Below are 16,577 nucleotides of genomic sequence, written 5' to 3' on the forward strand. Positions count from 1 at the left end.
GAATATGAAACTCCAAAATGGAATTTCCAGTTTTGTTTATGTGAATGTGAGGCATTCTTTCTTAAATGTAATGAAAACAAAATCTATAAAAGCCTAAATCTTGCCTTCTAAAGAACTAATACCAATGCCGAATATCCCGTGTCAGTTATCACCAGGCTGCTGTTTAAGGGTTGATATTTGGAGGCAAGAAAGTAGACATCAAAGGACAAAACAGCTTGTGCATGACACCTGCATGTCTCTCGGTGCTGTTTCAGAATCAGCTGGTAACTTCCAGTCTCTGCCTTAAACAGAAAATAACAGTCTTTTGTCAGTTCTGCTTAACAACCAGGGAAGCTCTGCGGGGACCTCCTAGATTATGCAATAATGGGAAAGTCTGGCTGAAATGGAAAAGAGTACAAGAATCATCTGAGGGCTCCTGGGTTTCATGTTGAAGGAGGAATATAAAACTGCAGAATCATTTGGGTTCTTCCGATCTTTGTATCACAATTTCCATTCGGATGTGAACTTATCAGCCTACCCATCTGGAATTCCTAAGAACTTCATCTGCTCAAGGATGCATCCAGTGAATGTTTCTCTCCGAAAATGGTGCTAAGGAATATTTAGTGGGTAAGTATGACAGTTGTTACTTCAGTGTCAACATAAAGAAGCCAGTGTATCCCTAAAATGCTCATCAGCTTGCCGTTGGATTACGTTAGGCTGTGCTATCTCTGAGCATTCCTGTCAGTACTGTTCCTTTCTTTCTTCCTTCATTTCGCAGAAACTTATTCGTTGCCTGCCATGTGTCACACACAGTGCTCAGCGCTAGGGATATGATGAACAACATAAAGATGACCCTGACCTTGTGGAACTTCGGTCTTGAAAGGTTTGTGGTTTCATGGAAAATTGGCAGTCTCTGTACTATCATTCACCCACTGTATAAAGCAGGTTTTTTTCTTTGTTCCAAAACAATTGCAGTGAAAATATTCTCTCTTATACCTTTAAAATGAACCAGCACTGGTTTTAGTTTCTACCTGAAGAACCTGACACCATAGCTAGAATGACCCATATGGGCTGGCCTGAGAAAGCTACAAAGCCATTTGTCCTCCACGACCTAGAGTGCTACAAAAATTAAAATTAAAGGGAAATGAATTCTTCTACTCTGAAAGAATCTGGAGTGACAAAGATGGTTCCAGGTGGCCCGAACATTACCCACAGAGGTAAAGTATAAGCAAATACCTGTGGAGGCCTTAGGTCAAAGCATTAATCAACACTGAATACCAGTTTTCAACAGATGTAGTCTTCCCAAGTTTATTCACACTTGCTCAGCTACCCACAGACACACCGCCACAGCTTACAACACTCCCACACAGGTGGTTCATGGAATACAACTTATTTCAAAGGACTTACTCTAGAGTTGTTTTGAAGATGGCTGTAGACTAGACGTGTTCTTTAAAAGGAAATCTGAGAGGATTGCACAGATTCTTCTTTTTACTCATTCTGTTTGTTTTATGTTGTTGTGCCCAGTCTCCCGGGTTTCATCCGGTCTTCAGGGACGCACCACTCCTGTCTCAGGGTGAAATGGTCCACTGGCCATATCTCTTGGTTGTCAAGACATCCTTAAACTCTGAAAGTGATAAGCTTGGGTTGTATTGTCCATCATTCTGATATGAAGCCCTCTTTATCTTATCTTTAGTCATCTCTATCATATACAGAAACTTTCTTAGACCGAGCCATGCCTAACCTGCATTCCAGTCTGGCATTAGAATAGATGGAACTAACTTGTTATAATAATTATTAACACTCTCATTATAACTTGCTAACAATACAGCTGAACATGGGTTTAAACTGTGTAGGTCCAGTCTCAATGTGGACTTTTCCTCATATGTACAATACAGTACTATAAGTGTATTTTCTCTTCCTTGTGATTTTCCTAACATCTTGTGCCTAGCTTTATTGTAAGAACACAGTACATAATACATACAATGTACAAAATATGTGTTAATCAACTGTTTATGTCATCAGTAAGGCTTCTGGTCAATGGTAGGCTATTAGTAGTTAAGTTTTTAAGAGTCATAAGTTAGGGGCGTCTGGGTGGCTCAGTTGGTCGGGCAGCCTACTTCAGCTCAGGTTGTGATCTCATGGTTTGTGGGTTCGAGCCCCGCATTGGGCTCTGTGCTGACAGCTCAGGGCCTGGAACCTGCTTCAGATTCTGCGTCTCCCTCTCTCTCTGTTCTTCCCCCGTTCATGCTCTGTCTCTCTCTCTCAAAAATAAATAAACATTTTAAAAGTTAAAGAAAAAAAGCTAGATGCAGATTTTCAGCTGCAGAGGGGACAGTACCCCCTCCTAACCCCCACCATCACCCCACCCCCAATCCCCTTCAACCCCCAACCCCTGCATTGTTTGAGGTCAACTATAATAGCCACCACCCAGCTAGAGCCAAGTTAACTTTGCATAGTTCTCCAGACCCTCCACACATGTGCTTTCATAACTCTGTAACTCCGTGTGTTTACTCCTGCAGTGCCTTTCTCCTGAAATACCTTCTCCCCCACTTCTCCATCTGGCAAACGTCCTCTCATTCTTCAAGAAGATCGCGCATTGGTGGTATAGTGGTGAGCATAGCTGCCTTCCAAAAAGATCGTGCAACTCAAAAGGAATTTCTGTGGTGATATCCCAGATACTCCAAGCTGAGTTGCTTGCTCAAGTTGTTGTGTTAAGCTTTAAGGTCCTATCCCCTGCCCATTATATTGCAAAGGCCTGCCTGACTGTCTGTCTCCCCTGCTGGGCAGCATGCTGGTTGGGGTCAGGAGTGGTGCCTTACTCAGCTGTGGGTGTGTAGCATCTCAGGCAAGGCTTGGCACAGAATAGGTGTTCAACAGATTTTAATTACTGGATGGGTGAAGTGGTGAAGATTTAACACTTATATTTTGAAGTAAATGTGTCTTTTGCAGTGTGTCTTGTGTAGGGAACTGCTACTTTCCTTTCTCCTTCTATGTACTTATCATCTAAAGATACATGAAATGTTTAAAATTTCAGTCCAGCCTGGGAAAACAGTGAGGCCTTTTTTTATTTTATCCATAGGGGCAGTCTTTTGACTCAGTCCCTGAGTTTGACTTACCTCCTTTATTAGCATTATTTTCCAATTTTAAAACATGACTGGTATTATTTTCAGTCTCTTCATTTACTAGGTGTGTCCTTTGGTCATTATTGCCCATATTTTATCCCCAGGTGGGGTTTTTTTTTTTGGTTTTTTGGGGGTTTTTTTTTTTTTTGGTTTTTTTTTTGTAAGATCCTCAGCTTGGCCTTTCTGTGTCCTTCCCTGACCCCTGGCCCCTTTTCCTCTGCCAATTTGATCTCCTGGGATACACTGGAGGTTGTAAGCTTTCCAGAGGGGAAAAGCACAAATGTTAGTCCAAGTCTCTTAAAGGCAAAAGAATATCTCTTCCTTACACTAAAACCACCTAACTCCTTTGGGGACTATAAGCAAAACACAAGGGGACAAATGCCACTCACAACTGAATCAAAACAAGAAAACGTCTGATAGATATACATGTGTGAGGTAGTAAAGAAGCCAAAACTTAGGCCGCAAAGCCAAAGAAACTTAGGCCCCAATTCCAGCTCTATACTTACTGAGTTACCTCAACTTCATCATCCATAAAATTGGCATGAAAATTAAACTTACGTCAAAGAGTTGTTGTACCTGCCAATTTCTGGCATCATGGTCTTGGATCCTCACCTGTTGAGTAAAGCGTTTAAACCAGAAGATCAACAAATTTCTTCCAGGTCTAAACTATCCTGTGATTTTGTTGCCTCACATCGTTCTGTATATCTTTTCTTGGTTCCTTCCTTGGATTTATAAGAGAAAAGGAACTATGGTTGTTTATTGCCACCCTTTTAGGTTTGCTATTGATTGACATTTCCCTCTCTCCCCAAACTCTGAATCCCTGCAGGCACATATGTAAGAACTATTGATAGCCTTCCAACAGCAGCTAAATTGCTTTCTCTTGGGTAGGGGGATTCCTGAATCCAAGTTGAGATGGAAGATTATTTTTAGTATATCAGAAACACAGTTTTCTAGTCTTCTAGGTGATGAAGCATTGGACCAGACAATTTCAACTACAATCAGCAATGGTTTAAATCTCACTGAGAACTGTGATCACTAGGTTATCCTGTTTAAAAATATGGAGATTTTTGGGGCGCCTGGGTGGCTCAGTTGGTTAAGCATCCGACTTCGGCTCAGGTCATGATCTCATTGTTTGTGGATTCGAGCCCCTTGTTGGGCTCTGTGCTGACAGCTCAGAGCATGGAGCCTGCTTCAGATTCTGTGTCTCCCTCTCTCTCTGACCCTCCCCTGCTCACGCTGTCTTTCTCTCAAAAATAAATAAAACTTTAAAAAAAATTCATGGAGATTTTTAAGAAGAATTCAAAGTATAATCAAGTAATTGAAAACCAGACCATCTAAAAACTTTTTTAAAAATTAGAATCATTTAACTTGGTAAGAAGTGCCAGAAGACAAACTCAGGAATCATCTTCAGAATTGAAAGGTTTTTTTGCAAAAGAATAGTAACTAACATTTTTTAATCTTTCTTGGATGCTGAAGCAAGAAAACTCCCCTGTGGAGTGCTTGGTGTCAACAGCTGCACCTGTGACCATTCCTATGACCTTGTGCACAGAATAGTCTCACTTCTTTATCTGTAGTTTTATTGGTCTATACGGTAACATTTATTGGCCTCCTCAATGTGAAGGTATTTACCAGTAAAGAGTACTTTCTAACGTGCTTTTCTCTTACACTATTATTAAATCCAAAGATAACTATAAGGATTGTGGTTTGTGAGCTCTGTGCTGAAAGCCTGAATTTTCACAGCCAGCAGGACTTCTGTTAAAGGCCATTTCTAGAACTAAAAGAAGAGCTCAGGCGGGGACCTCCTAGAGGAGACCTTCCCTCTCGACTTAGCAGAAGGTCACCTGGATCATACCGCAGGCCTAACAACACTTCCGTCTTTTACTCAGGATCATGAAGAGGAAGAATCCACATACCTGTCGCATTGGAAGAGAAGCAAAAAGAATGTTTCCCCCTCATCCCTTTAATATACAAGTTGTTAAGGCCACCATAGTCCTCATAGATTGGAGGGAGAAAGACTCTGGTTAAAGGTGCCTTTAGGATAGAACAGTAAAAATAAAGTGCATAGAATGGGTCAGCCTTTGCCAAAAATATCATGCACATTATTGTTTCCACTCCTGTCAATAAAACCTCATGACGTTGACACTAAGGTCACCATTTTGCAGATGAGAAAGCTGAAACAAAATGGCTAAGGGACTTAAAGTGACAGAAGGAATCAAGCGGTGATTCAAGACTATTCATCTTACTCCAGAGTCTGTAGTTTTACTTCACTCTGGCTCCCCTGTCTCAGAGGGACTCTAATCAGGACCCCAGAAGCCCAGTAAAGCTGCTAAAGCAGGACAAAGGCTATGGGGGTCAGCACGCACCAGCTCTCAGGGAAAGGAAGCATATGGTTACCATAATTTGGAACAGCAAAACAGAGATTAAGGTACAGGTGTTGAGCTGCTCCTTGCCTGAGGCCTCCTGCAAAATTCAAACCCTGATCAGAATGAAGAATTAAGGCCCTTATGACTAAGACCAGGGATAAGAGGTCAATGTGCCTTGGCCTTCGCTAAGTATCGTCACGTGCAAAGTCTAGGCTGATTCAAGACTTAAGCCATCTGTGAAAAAACGAGAGTAGAACTGAATTTAGACCCGTCTGGATTGGGTCAGCATCACAGAATCACTGTGTGGCAACACCGGGCCAGACTGACTCATTGTCTGCCGACAGTCTGTCTGCCCTCTGCTCTCTCTTTATGTTTACGCTGCATTTGTATGTCCGCAAATTCAGCCAAGTCAGTGTTCAGCTCACAGAGCGAGGCAGGGTTCTGTGTGTGTCCTTCAGGGAAGAAGACTTGGTCCTCTGCAGAGCTTTTGCAGTTCCTTTTTTTTTTTTTCTTTAATGTTTATTTCTGAGAGAGAGAAACAGAGCATGAGCAGGGGAAGGGCAGAGAGAAAGACACACAGAATCTGAAGCAGACTCCAGGCTCTGAGCTGTCCGCACAAAGCCTGATGCAGCGCTAGAACTCACCCCCGTGTGATCATGACCTGAGCCCAAGCTGGCTGCCACCCAGGTGTCCCAGAGCTTTTGCAGTTCTAACAGAGCTGATGTGGGACCATAAAGGCAGTGGCACTTACTATAATCTGCACCATATGAGGTAAATATACAAATAGTGCAAACTGACATGTGTATCTGCAAACCCAGCGCCAGAGCACCAACCATCCTGCCCAACAGTGGAATCTGCTGTTCACTCCTTAGTCTTTATCTGTTTTCAGTTCAGAGTTATGGGCATCTTTCCTGCCAATAGGATTTCACATATATCCTGAGTGCCTGTACCTGGAGAGAGTGCTGAACAGTATCCTCTGCTCAGCAGGTTGACTTCAACTGAGGCATTGATGGGAATATCTTTTTATCCAAAGAAGCACAGCTGGAAGAACAAAGCAAGCTTTGTTCCTCATCTAAAGAGTCCTATGAAAATGATTTATTTTGGCTTTTCGGTTTCTAAGTATGACATTATCCTTCTTAAGGTGAAAGTTTGTTTTTTTTTAAGTCAGAGCCATCCATGGCAGCTAAATGATGCAAGTTTATACGCTTAGAGTAGAGTTTAGATGGAAAGCTTACTCCTGAATCAACACTCTGTTCCCAGCCCAGGACAAGGAAGCAATAAACTCAGAAACTCATTTGTCTAACATGAGTTGATTTTTAATTCATCGTTGAGAATAATCATCATGCTTGAATCTTAAAGATTATGTATTTCCTGTTTCCATCATGTACGTTGCTTTGATTTTAAAACATTAATTGGATCACCAAATGAACCTGTGAGTGCTTAGTAATTACAAAGCTCTATAGTCAGCGTTGTAAAGAACACTTTACTCACTCTCATTTATTGCTGGCAATAATTGTCAATGCCTATAAAGTTAAAAATCACATACTCTTTGACCAGCAATTGAATTTCTAGGATTCAGTTTATAGATACAGTGGTACATATGTAAAATGGCATATGTAAGATTAGTCATGCAGCAGTATTTGTCCTCTTCCTGTATTGACTAGAAACTGCCAAAATAGGGCTGCCTGGGTGGTCAGTCAGTTAAGTGCCCAACTTCAGCTCAGGTCATGATCTCATGGTTCATGAGTTAGAGCCCCAAATTGGACTCTGTGCTGAGAGCTCAGAACTCAGAGCCTGCTTTGGATTCTGTGTCTCCCTCTCCCTGCCTCTCCCCCACTCACCCTCTGCCTCTCTGTCTCTCTCTCTCTCTAAATAATAAATAAACATTAAAATTCTTTAAATATTTGCCAAGATATAATTTTAAATCAAAACAAGATACAGCACAGTCTATACAGTATATTATTATTAGTGTTATATATGACATATTTGAAAAGATGCAAAAGAACTAGTAACAATGATTGTCTTCTGAAAAAAACTGAATATGTCTTTAAATGCCTCAAATATGACCCATAAGCATTTTTTTAAACAATATGCTGCTTTTTACTTGCAGACATATAGGTTTTTGACATTGATCCAGGATATGATGGCCAAATGGCTGAGATCACAATTCTTATTATATATTAGACAAAGAGTTATCTTCTAGTAAAAAGTAGTACAGGTTTTACTTCTATTCATGTCTCTTTTATATATTTTTACTTGTGGGAAATCCCAATTTACTTTATAATTTTTCCTCTAATTGGCAATTTATCCAGTCTCTGAATGGCTTCCAGGGTCTTTCCATCTTGGGCAGAACCTAAGCAGAATCAAAGGAAATCATTCCCTCCCTCCTTTTTTGTGTGTATATCCTGCCAATATTGCTAGAAACAATATTTTGTAGTCAGTGTAAATGCATGTGGTTTAAATGTTAAAATATGATAGGAAATAGATTGCTTGAGAGAAAGCCAGACTGCAAATACAGAGAGTGAACAAAGGAAAAGAAACGTGACAAATCATATGGGAACAAGCAAAATCAAGGATTAAGTTAGTTCTGGCTGGGCATAAGAAGGATTACTTGTGCACATTAAGAAACTAAAAAGCCATCAAAAACTAGTTTAAAATATTCCTATGGGAGGAGCCAGGGTAGATTTATCACTGCAGGAGGTTGGCTCCTTTGAACTTTGCTCTGAACTTTAAGGCATTCATCTTAAAATGTAGTATGTGTACCGCAGTGGAGGATGCAAATTCATACGATGGGATACAAGATGAAAAGCCAGTCTTTTTATGTTTTAGTTCAACTTATGGATGTTTTATCATGTACATAATATAAGTAATACATGTTACACACACACAGACATTAGATGCTCAAACTTTCTTTGGGGTGCATGACCAACGTGACTTGGAAGCCACTGATCCAGTGCTCAAGGCTGCAAACTAGAGAAACTAGATGGGAAGAATCTTGCTTCACTGGTGTCCAGTATTGCTGACTGAAGGTGGAAGACACTAGACATCTTAGAACACCAGCAAGAAACTCTAAATTAAGCAGAACTCTATGGTTTGGTTGTAATTTAGTAAACTACACATATATGTCCTAAAATCCCACATACAACAATTTACATTTTTTTCATCCTAAGCAACTTAGTACCATCTTGGCTATGATTCGGGATCTAGGAACTCTATGGGGACAAGGTCAAAGGGACAAAAGCTATAATCTTGAAATTTTAGCTCCAAAGGAAGAACCATCTTCAAAACATGAAGGACCATAAAAGAAGTTTAGCAGCAAAATGGGGATCACGTTCTAACTCATGGTTCTCCTCACGTTTTATAATTCATTCAGTCAAAAACATTTGTTGAGGCACTTCTGCTTCCACCAAGATGGAGTAACTAGTACCATAATTGTCTTTTCACTGTAAGCAAATGGAAAAGCAAACAAAACTATATGAAACAACTGTTTTTAGATGTTAGGCAAGAGACCTTCCAAGATTTTAATCACTGAATGAGGAAAACACAATGAGGTGAGCCCTAAGACCCACTCAGGTTCTTTCTGCCTGGAGGTGTTTTCAGTCCACAGCCTCAGAGAGGAGTCCAGGCAGAGAACTGAAGCCACAAGAGAGAGACAGCAGCATCCAAAGATGGTGAGGAAACATCATCAGCTGAGCACTGGGAAATGGCAATGGATAAATCACACAAATCATTTACTTTTTTTTACCCCCCTGAGAGGCAGAGAGAGAGAGAGAGAGAAAGCACGTGAGAAAGGGAGGGGCAGAAAGAATCCCAAACAGGCTCTGTGTTCTCAGCATAGAACTAGCCATGGGCTTGAACTCAGGAACAGTAAGATCATGACCTGAGCCAAAATCAAGAGTTGGATGCTGACCAGCCACCCAGGCACTCCTCATTTACTTTTATTTAACAAATTATAATATAAATTACAAAGCACATACATAAAAAACTGTCTAGCCATAATAATGTCATTCTCACTTGTGAATTCTAACCTACTTTCTGGAATAAGAGATAAAAACATGGATTATTTCCTCACTTCATGTGTTTATCATATATATGAATGTGACCCAGTAGGAATATTGTGAAAATTTGTTATAAAAGATGATTTTTAATGACTTAAAAAGATATCATCTTATGGATATGTAGTAACAGTGATTCTAAGAACAGAGCTTTGATTGGGTCATGAGAACTTGCCCTCTGCTTGAGGGTCCAAAGAAATTGTGTGAAAGTCGGACACACAGCAGTAATCACAGCAACAATAATAACACCACTGCCATTTATCAACTTTTATTGTGGTCAAGGCACTTGTTATACAGGTGGTATTTAATCTTCATGATAATCCTGTGAGGTACTATTCATATTTTATAGTAAGGACATTGAGACTCCTAAAGGTTGATGCTCATCATCATAGAGTATGTAATTCCAAATCTGATTTCAGAGCTTATACTCTGAGCCATTACATGAGACCGCCTCTCAAACCACAATAGGATGGCTGCCTGGGGAGCATGGAATCAGAACCAGAAAAGTGAAATGAATTAAATGTGATTAGATGAAAATTGGGATCTCAGTGAAGATTCAGTGCAGGGAACAAGCAATACCAGGTATTTAAGAAACAAGGGATTGAATAAGGAATCATAACCATCAGAAGAGGCAAAGATGAAGGAGTCAAGAGGCTGCTACTGGGATGATTATGTCCTAGTGATAAGGATCAGCCACTTCTACTGCCTCCATAACTGCCTCTCAACACCGTGAAGACGGACACAAGGCATGAAAACAGCGACTCTGGTCCCTTTTCACCTCTTGGTATGTTTCCATGAGTTGCTTGCCAGGAGAAATAGCATCAAAGAGACGGCTTTCAAGGAATACACAGTGGGGAAAGGAGAGCCTCTTCAATAAAGAGTGTTGGGAAAACTGGAAAGCCACACAGAAGAGTGCAAAATTGGTCACTATCTCACACCATACACACAAAAACCAACTCAAGATGGATTAAAGACTTTAATGGGAGACCTGAAACCATACAACTCCAAGAAGAAAATAGGGAGTGAGATCCTTGATATCAGTCCTGGCAATGCTGTTTATATTTGAACCAAAAGCAAAGGTAACAAAAGCAAAAAATTAACAGTTGCTACCACATCAAACTAAAAAGCTGACAGCAAAGCAAACCATCAACAGAATGAAAAGACAACCTATGGAAAGGAAAATATTTGCAAAGCACATATCTGATAAGGGATTAATGTCTAGATTATTCAAGGAATTCATACAAGTCAATAGCAAAAACACAAATAATGCAATTTTAAGTGGGCAAAGGACTTAAATGGAACTTTTTCCAAAAAAGACCTACCAAGAAATGTCCAACAGATAAAGGAAAAGGTGCTCAACATCACTAATCATCATGATAATGCAAATGATGTAAAACTACCGTGAGATATCACCTCACACCCGTTAAACTGGCTGTCCTCAAAAAGACAGATGAACAAGTGCCGGTGAGGAAGTGGAGCAAAGGCAACTTTTGTGCACTGTCAGCAGGAATATAAACTCGTACAGACACTATGAAAAACATTATGGAGGTTCCTCAGAAATTAAAAATAAAACTACCATATGACCCAGAAATCTCACTTTTGAGCATATAATATCCAAAGAGAAATCATTGTCTCAAAGATATACCTGTACTCACATGTTCATAGCATTATTCGCAATAGCCAAGGTATGGAAACAACCTAAGTGTATGTCAACAGATGAAGGGATAAAGAAGATGTGAGATAGATATACTATATATATATATATATATATATATATAGAGAGAGAGAGAGAGAGAGAGAGAGAGAGAGAGAGAGAAGACAGACATAAAAGGAATGTTACTCAGCCTTAAAAGACAATGAAATCCTGTCACATTCTGCAACATGGATGAACCTGGAAGGCATTATGCTAAGTGCAATAGCCAGACAGAAACACAAGTACCATATGGTATCACTTATATATAAAATCACCCCCAAAAATTCAAACTCATAGAAACAGAGAAGAAAGTGGTTGCCAGGGCTCAGAAGTAGGAAAAATAGGGAGAGGTTGGTAAAAGGGTACACACTTTCAGTTAAAAGATGAATAAGTTCTAAGGAACTAATGTATAACATGGGGACTATAGTGATAGATAACACTGTATTGTACACTTGAAATTTGCTAAAAGAGTTGAACTGAATTATTCTCGAAAGAAAGAAAAAAGGAAGGATGGAAGGAAGGAAGGAAGGAAGGAAAAGAAAGAGAAAGAAAGAAAGAGAGAGAGGGAGGAAAGAAGACTGATGACCTCTACCTGACATTTGCCTCCAGATCTCTCATGAGTATGTCTAATTGGAGGAACCCAACTTTCATTTAGAACTCTAGCTGCAAGAGATTCTGTGAAATACAGCTTTTAGCTTTCCATCTCCTGCTGCACAGAAAGGCATATAGAAGGAGTTAGGAAGAAATGTCAATCCAATATAACTAGCACAAATCGCATCAGGCTAAGAGAGCTAATGTGTGATTCTCACAGCAAACCTGAGCTTGTCAGCAGCAGCATCAGATTGTAAGGTCCTGCTAAACTAAGCTCTGTAAGGACCTAGCAGTTAAATTTTCAGAACCTAATATATAGGTCTAGTACATATCTCTTGAATGAAAGACTACTTAAAAGTCTTGTATGAAATGACTACAAAGACATTCATTGTTGTCAAAAAGATCTGGATTCAGGTACTGATGTTTTCTCATCTGTGAACTAGATTAAAAAAGTCAAATTTCTCTTAAGAGTTTTTGGTAAGAATTAAATACTTCATGTAAAGCACTTGCCACAATGCACAGAGCACTTAATAATGTTTGTTGTTATTACTGGTATTATTATTATTATTATTATTATTATTATTATTATTATTATTACTGCCCTTTGTATCTAATTCTGCATGAGGGATCAACTTGCCAGTTACCACTCCGGATGTCTTCCAAGTCAGGTTATATCTCCCTCTCTTCCCTGGACAATAGTTCAGCGAGCATTACCAAGGTTTTCCTTGTGGATCTTTTCTGCGTTTTCAAGCCTGCCCAGCCCTTTATTTAAGTAGTGGCATTGACCTATTTACATAGATATATGCTTTAGACATTTTAATATCTTTAGTTTTATGATCAATTCCTGCTGCATTAAAGCCAGTCAGTTACTTCAAATACCAAATCATTTTGTATGAGGCTTTTAACTATAGTTCTTTATTTACTCATGAGCCTGAGCATTTTCTTAAATGTCTTATTGGTCATTGGGCTTTGTGTACATGTGTATGTGTGATTTATTTATTCATGTACCTATTGGAATATCAAGATCCTTCTCATTAATTACTAAGCACTCTTTATATATTTGAGGCATGTTTATTTTTTTAAGTTTATTTATTTATTTTGAGAGAGACAGACGAGTCTGAGTGGGGGGGTGCAGAGAGAGAAGGGGAGAATCCCAAGCAGGCTCCGCAATGTCAGTGTAGAGCCCAGTGATGCCGGCTCCAACTCATGAAACCCCTCTCTCCCCGTCTCTGCCCCTTCCTGTGTGCACTCTCTCTCTCTCTCTCTCTCTCTCTCTCTCTCTCTCTCTCTCTGTCAAAAATAAATAAACTTAAAAAAAAAAAACCTCTTAACTCAGAGAAAGGTTTTGATATACCGGTTTTCCAGGATAGAAATTTTAAATAGAATGATTATATAATTGTCAAAACTTGAACCTTCTGAGAATAAAAAGGGTCATATTAAGAATTAATATTTATTGGTATTATTAATATAATATACTTAATATAATCATTATGTATTTATATATTAATGTAATTAATATAACATTAATTAATCTAGTGTGGCAGCTCAGGTCATGATCTCACAGTTTGTGGGTTTGAGCCCTTCATGGGGCTCTGCACTGACAGAATGGACCCTGCTTGGGGTTCTCTCTCTCTCTGCACCTCCCCTATTTGTGTGCTCTCCCTCTCTCAAAATTAATAAATGAATACACTTAAAAAACAAAAGAATTAGGCTGAATTTGCAACAACGTGGATAGAACTGGAGGGTATTAAGCTAAGTGAAATAAGCCAGAGAAAGATATCATATGATTTCACTTATGTGGAATTTGAGAAACTCGACAGTTGAACATAGAGGAAGGGAAGGAAAAGTAAGATAGAAACAGAGAGGGAGGTAAACCGCAAGAGACTCTTAAATATAGAGAACAACCTGAGGGTTGCTGGGCAGGGGGCAGGTTAAATGCATGACAGGCATTAAGGAGGGCACTTTTCTGGATGAGCACTGGTGTCATATGTAAGAGATGAATCACTGGGTTCTAGTCCCAAAAGCCAAGACTACACTGTATGTTAACTAACTTGAAAATAAAGTTAAAAGGAATTAGGCTGAGAGGTGCCTGGATGAGTAAATCAGTTAAGCGTCAGACTCTTGGTTTCACTGAGGTCACAATCTCATGGTTCATGGGCTCGAGCTCCACATTGGGCTCTGTGCTGACTTCATGGAGCCTGATAGGGATTCTCTCTCTTTCTCTCTCTATCCCTCCCTGCTCATGCTTCTTCTTTCTGTCTCTTCCAAAATAAACAAATAGGGGCGCCTGGGTGGCTCAGTTGGTTGAGCTTCTGGCTTCAGCTCAGGTCATGATCTCACGGTTCATGGGTTCGAGCCCCACGTCAGGTTCTGTGGTGATATGTAGCTCAGAGCCTGGGGCCTGTCTTCAGATACTGTGTCTTCCTCTCTCTCTGACCCTTTCCTGCTCATGCCATGTCTCTCTCTCTCTCTCTCTCAAAAATAAATAAATTAAAAATAAATAAATAAATATTTTAAAATAATTAGGCTGAGACAAGACACATATAAACCAGGGCTTCTGGTCACCTTCGCACTGAGTGCACTCTCCAGGGTGTAATGTGAAATACTACTGGCAGTCCATAGGGAAGGTGTCTCCATGCTGTGTTGGTCACAATCTGACATCAACAAAAGTGTCCCCGAGTCCCACTCCCTTAGATCTTCCTTAAACCCCGTGCTTGAAGAAGAGGGATGTGAGATACATAATGGAAAGAGAGGCACAGACGTGTAAGATTTTCCCTGGTTTCAAGGAAAACAGCTATGAGCATTTAGAGGAATCGTTCTCATTTGCTTTCTCTGTTGCTGAGACTTCCAATTTGGTCACCATTTATGGGCAACGATTAATAAGATCAGTAGAGACCAAAACTGCTTGAATTTGTGCACTGCTGCTTGGGTCCTGATTAAACATTTCTGCAAATAGGATCTATGTTTCATTGGTTAACTGTCACTTTCCAAATCTTCGGGTTTTTCTAAGTGAACTCTACCCCCAACAACTTACAACCCCGGGATCAAGAGTCACAAGCTCTACTGACTGAGCCAGCCAGGTGACCTAGTAAATCTTCATTTTTTAAGCCTTGCCAGCCATGTAGATGTTACTTAAAACAGCTTCTACTACTTAAGCAAACCAAATCGAGGAGGAGATAAATGAACATGCTTTTAAGCCTCCTTTCTAGTGTGGCAGCTTAAATAATAAAGATAGACATCTCAGAATTTTAGAGTTGGATGGGATTTTAGAGATGACCTAATCTGACCCCTGTATCTGTAAAATGAGGACACGGAGGCTGGGAGTTTTAAGTGAGTTATCTAAGGAGTACAGCTAGCGGGGACTGAGTGGAGAAAACTAATAGGCCTCTGACTCCTATTCTGGTGCGCCTGTACCACAGCTCATAACCACACTTTGTTGCTGTTGTGAGCATGAAGGAGTAATGTTTGACTTTTCTGTGTGGGGCAAGTAAATGGAAGGTATTTTTTCCCATAGAATATTAGAGTTAGAGGATATTCCTGGATTTGCTTCTCATTAGATAATTGACCACACATACAATGCTTAAAACAGGAGCACACAAAGCCTTCATTGTAGACACTGAAAAGAAAAATAAATGAATCACAGTGGAAATGCTCTCCAAAATATAGACCGATTGCTTATTGTTTTACTTCTTCTCCGATGGAGACATGAATTCAGTTAGCCTTGATGGTAGGAGAATGAGAAGTTGGTTGGTTCCCTTGTGCACTGTGTCAGAGAGACCTGGAAAACACGAAGGTGACTTGAGAAATCGGCAAATTCTGAAATTATCTTGTCTGAGAACATTATCCTTTTGAACTAAGCTTTGCAAAATACAATCACAACCGGTGTCTCCCCGATTCTTCTGTTTCTAGGAGACAAGTCTGCTGTTCTCATCACATTAACAAACAGCCAAGCGGCTCCTGAAGCATGATCCTGGCAGAGAGCCAAAGTACCGGTGTGGACAGCACCGGCTGTCACAGGACTCGGAGCAGAAAGGGAGGGTGTTGCGGAAAGAGTTACTTGAGGGGAAAAAAATTCAGTGCAACAGTTGTGAAGGAAGACAAAATTGCAGATCAAAGGGGGCCGAGCCATGAGTTCTGAGGCCCAGGACCCCTGTGCCTGTACGCCTCTCACAGCGCGCTTCCTCCGGGGTGGACTTCCCTGGTCATATTCTCCATAGAGTTTCTCCTCCCCTCTCCCCCGGCCCCATCCCAACCTACGTGCTCCCGGACAGTCACCTTGAAGTCATTCCCTCTCTCTGCCCCACGGCTGGAGGCAGCATAGGGTCCTGGGTCAGAAGGAGGAAGTGGGTGGAGAACAGGCCTGGACAGAGAAACAGAACTTCAGAAAAGTTTTATCTCCATGAGGGCAGGGATCTTTCTTCAGTTCATGAATGTATCTAAGCCTGACTTACATGCTGACTCTGACTCATCGAGTGCTTCTAATAGAATTTGTTAAATAAATTTTTAAATGAATGAACGAACTTCTGAGTCCTTAACCCAGTATAGTGGTAGCAAACTACGTCTCCATCATCATTGGGCTCCTTCCCTCTTCCAGGATTTCTAAAATTCGATCGTCTTACATGATGCCCAGGAAATCATCTCCAGTCTGGTCTGGTCACTCTAGCCATCCTTGTTGACCAAGCCCCAGTGGTTCTCTGAAGCATTCAGACACTGCGCTGCCTCAAACGGGGCAGAGGAACTTGGGTGAAGCCAGGAACCCCGGGCCGGTAGTGCA

The 16,577-nt window shown here is 40.5% G+C and overlaps 1 long non-coding RNA gene across 1 annotated transcript; it reads left to right on the plus strand.

The window, feature by feature from the left end:
• The first annotated feature begins 421 nt into the window (after nucleotides 1-421).
• Nucleotides 422-16,315, plus strand: LOC115305417. The gene is made up of 3 exons (XR_003914771.1): nucleotides 422-606; nucleotides 758-862; nucleotides 15,713-16,315. It is a non-coding gene; the product is annotated as an uncharacterized LOC115305417 (long non-coding RNA).
• Nucleotides 16,316-16,577: the final 262 nt, after the last annotated feature.

Source organism: Suricata suricatta, chromosome 10, assembly GCF_006229205.1.
Source record: "Suricata suricatta isolate VVHF042 chromosome 10, meerkat_22Aug2017_6uvM2_HiC, whole genome shotgun sequence".
Classification (NCBI taxonomy): Eukaryota; Metazoa; Chordata; class Mammalia; order Carnivora; family Herpestidae; genus Suricata; species Suricata suricatta.